Source organism: Petaurus breviceps, unplaced genomic scaffold (assembly GCF_028583685.1).
Source record: "Petaurus breviceps papuanus isolate PSGF00001 unplaced genomic scaffold, PetGlider_PUasm1.0 90919, whole genome shotgun sequence".
NCBI lineage: Eukaryota > Metazoa > Chordata > Mammalia > Diprotodontia > Petauridae > Petaurus > Petaurus breviceps.
Window position 1 is genome coordinate 27,999,563 of NW_027187378.1, and position 4,150 is coordinate 28,003,712.

Consider the following 4,150-nt stretch of genomic DNA (forward strand, 5'->3'; position numbering starts at 1 on the left):
AAGGGACTTGGTGTGTGTGAGCAAGAGGGGTGAGGGGTGGAAGAGGACTGTGAGAAGAAAGTTCAGGGAAGGACTGGGAGGCCTGGTGCCTCACGCTCAGCCTGCCCTTGCCAATTAATTATTTATTGAATTGACTTGAATCAAAATGGAAATGAACCGAAAAACTTGGCTGGAAAGAGGAAGGATCTGTGCCCCAAAGTTTGTGAATGAAGTCTCAGGCTTAGAGGGGATGAGGGCACAGGGCTGAGTGAAGAAAGAGAAAGTCTGGATTTGTGGGAGGCAGGGTATTTGGTTCTGGGGTCAGGCAACTTCTGTTCAAATTTCTCTGGCTCTTACTTCTCTGTATGGCCTTGAGCAAAATCCAACCTTCCCAAGCTTAAGTGTAATTATCTATAAAATGAAGGTGATGGCCTTTTAGACCCTTTCCAACTCTAAATCTAAAATCTTTTGACCTTGGGCAAGTCAGTGGACTTCCATTACCTGATCTGTAAAATGAGAGGGTTGGAAGAGCTGACCCCTAGATAGTTTCCTTCCAGATCTAGATGGATGATCTTATAATCTCGGGGCATAGTCTGTGAGAAGGGGTCTCTGAGAGTACAGAAGAGAATCTCCTTCTTTGTGGGATTCAGTGAAACAGGACAAAGGGTCAGAGGTTATCAGGAAGTTCAGAAACCCCCTGTAAGGAAGGCTGATGCTAAGAGTCAGATACTAGAGGTGCCAACAAAGACGTGTGTTTACCAAAATTCACATGTTCTATCCTGTCAGATATTTCCCATTGAAAAGTTGTGTATCTAGGGACAAACTTTTCTATGCTTAGCCAGCTGAGCTCTCCAGGGTCTGTAGCCGGGGGATTAAAACTATCCTGAAGGCTAGGGGAAGAATTTCTTAATCCTTTCAAGATTTTCACAGTAACCAAGCAAGTGACCCTACCCTTGAAACAGCATGATACAGGAGAAAGGGAGGGTTTAAAGTCAAAGTATCTGGGTTCTTATCCCCATTCTGTCAAGTAATGCCTTGGGCAAGTCACTGTGCTTTTCCAAGCTATAGTTTCTGGAATTCTGGATCTCAGTTACGTGACCTTCTTATCTCTGCCCAGTCTGCAAAGAAAGGAAAGCCATCCCTACCACGGCTGCCCACCCTTTTGCCCCCATCAGTGCCGGTAAGAGTTGCCCAATATGCTCTGTTGAGAAGGTTGGCTCTCACTCCCCTGGCTGTTGGCTGGCACAAAGCAGAGCTGAGCCTGCCAACAGTGAAGGCCTTTGCTATCTTCACAGAACACCTGGAAAGCTGGCTGCTCCTCCCAGCTCTCATGCCTGCTCAGGTCTGGCAGGAAATGCTCATCTTATGTGTGCCCAGTGACTAGCAGATGGGTAGGAATGTTTTCCTTTCTCTTTTCTCTTCTTCATGAAACCTTTTATGTGCTGCCTTTTTATTTCTTAAGGGGAGTTTGGAATGACTGCCTTCCCCATTTGATTTCAAGCCAAGCATAACCTTCTCTGCCATTCCACCCTTCTCCTCCCAGCAATGTGGGCTTAGTATACTGTGGATCTGTGCCCTGGAACATAATGTCTTGTTCCCCATGGGCAGACCCCAGAGCCTGGGGAAGTCTGTCTTCAAAGGAAATGGATGCCCGCTGCCTTGATCTACACATCAAGCTATGCTGGGAAGATATTCTCCTCCCTTAGTTGGCATGAATGGAAGCTCCCTCTGACAGGACAGGGAAGGGAGCTGTCTGTGGTCCCATGTCAATCCAGAGCCTTAAGTTGCCTTGTTTGTTTTTTAAACTGTATGCTGTTCTGGAAAGGGCAATATACCCAAACAAAACAAATAACAATTTTTTAAAAACCCAACTGGGGTCTAGACCTAACTCTGACACTAACTAGCTGTGTGACTTTGGACAAATTTCTTCCAGCACTATATAAAAGAATATATTTTTTTTCTTTTAATGGGACCCTAGATAGAATTTTGTGGCAGACAAAGCATGCATGTGTATACAATTCATGCTGAGATGTTCAGTCTCCTTTGATGAATCATCATCCAAACAGTGTCCCCTAACTCTGGGTGTAACCCAAGGCTCTTCTGGGCCTCCTCTTCTCCCATTATACTCTTTCTCTTGGTGACCTCAGCTCCCATGGGTTTCATTATCATGTCTAATCTGATGACTCCCAGATCTCTGTATCTAACTCCAGGCTCTCTCCTGAACTTTAGACCTGCATGAACAATTGCTTATTGGATAAACTCTAGGCATCTTAAACTCAACGTGCCCCAAACAGAGCTCATTATCTTTCCCCTAAAACCCATCCCTTTTCTAACCTCCATTTTTTCTATCAAGGACAAGACCAAGGTTGGAAACCTGAGCTTCCCCATGATTTGATAAGTTCCCGGGACTGTTACTGACAGGACCACATATAAAATCCTTCATTTGGCATTTAAAGTCCCTTACAACCTGGACTGTGCCTATCTTTCTAGCTATTTCACACACTCCTTCCCTTCACACATATAATGATGGGGTCAAACCGTTCTTCTTACTGTTCCTCATATATGGGCAGGCTTCATAACCCCTTTTGGGGTTTTCTTGGCAAAGACACTGCTGTGCTTTGCTATTTCCTTCTCCATCTCATTTAATAGATGAGAAAATGGAGGCAAACAGGGTTAAGTGACTTGCCCAGGATCACACAGCTAGTATTTAAAGCCACATTTGAACTCATGAAGATGAAGTCTTTCTGATTCCAAGTCCAGGGCTCTATCCACTGTGCCACCTAGCTACCCATACAGCACTTGCCAAGAAAACCCCAAATGGGATCACAAAGAGTCAGACACTTGGTAAATACTTTTTAATTAACTGATTGATTGTGAAGGTTGCTTTAGTTACCTAGATATTTTATTATGAAGGACTAGTCTGATACTAACTGACTGTCAGTTACAGGAAATGTAAAAGTGCAAGAGAACCCTTCCCTAAGTTTCTGCCTCCTCCTTCTCCCCTTCCATCCTCTGATGCAACACACACACACACACACACACACACACACACACACACAAGATCTCAGACTTAAGTGGGAGAGTGCCAAGTGCCTATTACTGTACCAGAAATGCCAGAGCCATCCTCAGAGTCCCAACAGCCAGGGGAGTGAGAGCCAACCTTCTCAAAAAAGCATATTGGACAACTCTCACCGGCACTGATGGGAGTAGAAGGGTGGGGAGCCCTGGTAGGTATGGCTTCCCTTTCTTTGCAGACTGGACAGAGATAAGAAGGTCATGCAACTGAGATTGAATTCAGTGATTCTCTCACATTAATAACAAGGGAGATTTTCCAGTTCAGGCCCAGGGATTTCCAAATGGGATATATCTACCCGTGTGGACATGGCTCCTTCATTTCACTTCTCTGGACATCATTTCCCTCACATGTCTAATCTGTTTCAGTCCCTGACCTTTGATGGATGGACCAGATTCATTTTGGAGAGGAAGGTATGTCTCTTAGAAACAATCTCTATGGTTCATTTTGTCTTCACCCAAGATTTCCCCTGGGAGAAAAAACAGAATTTGGCTCTCTGTTCTCCCTGGAAAACAAAACAAAACAAAAACCTTTTCAGATCCCCTGAAAGCATTCGGGCTCACAGAATGTTGCATATAGGACAGACTGTATTTAACTCAATGAAGAAATGCAGAATAGGATCTTCAGTAGTCATGAAATCTCTCCTCCCCTTTCTGAAGGACATCAAGCAATCTTCCCCTCTAGACCTTTATATTCTACATGACTCACAAGATCCAAGTTTCTCCTCAGTGCATATGGCTTTCTCCTATGCCAATCCTTTTCCCCTTTGGGACAATCCAGATGGTATGGACTGTGGACTTCTCTGGGTCCAAGTGAGGCTTGGCATCTCCATATCCTCTTGTACCTTCTCTCACTGAGGCTATAAATCCTTTCCTCCTCCCTTTCACTGAGGCCCTGTCTTCCCTTCTGTGTCTCCATCTGTCACTGGCCACTAGGCACACATGGTTCCCTGTAGAATCAAGCAGATGTTCAAGGCCTTCTCCAGATCCATGTGCACCCAGGCATTTCTGAATCTGTGTTTTGGTGTTAGTGTGTGTCTGATTCCTGGGTATGTGTGTGTGTGTGTGTGTGTGTGTGTGTGTGTGTGTGTGTGTGTGT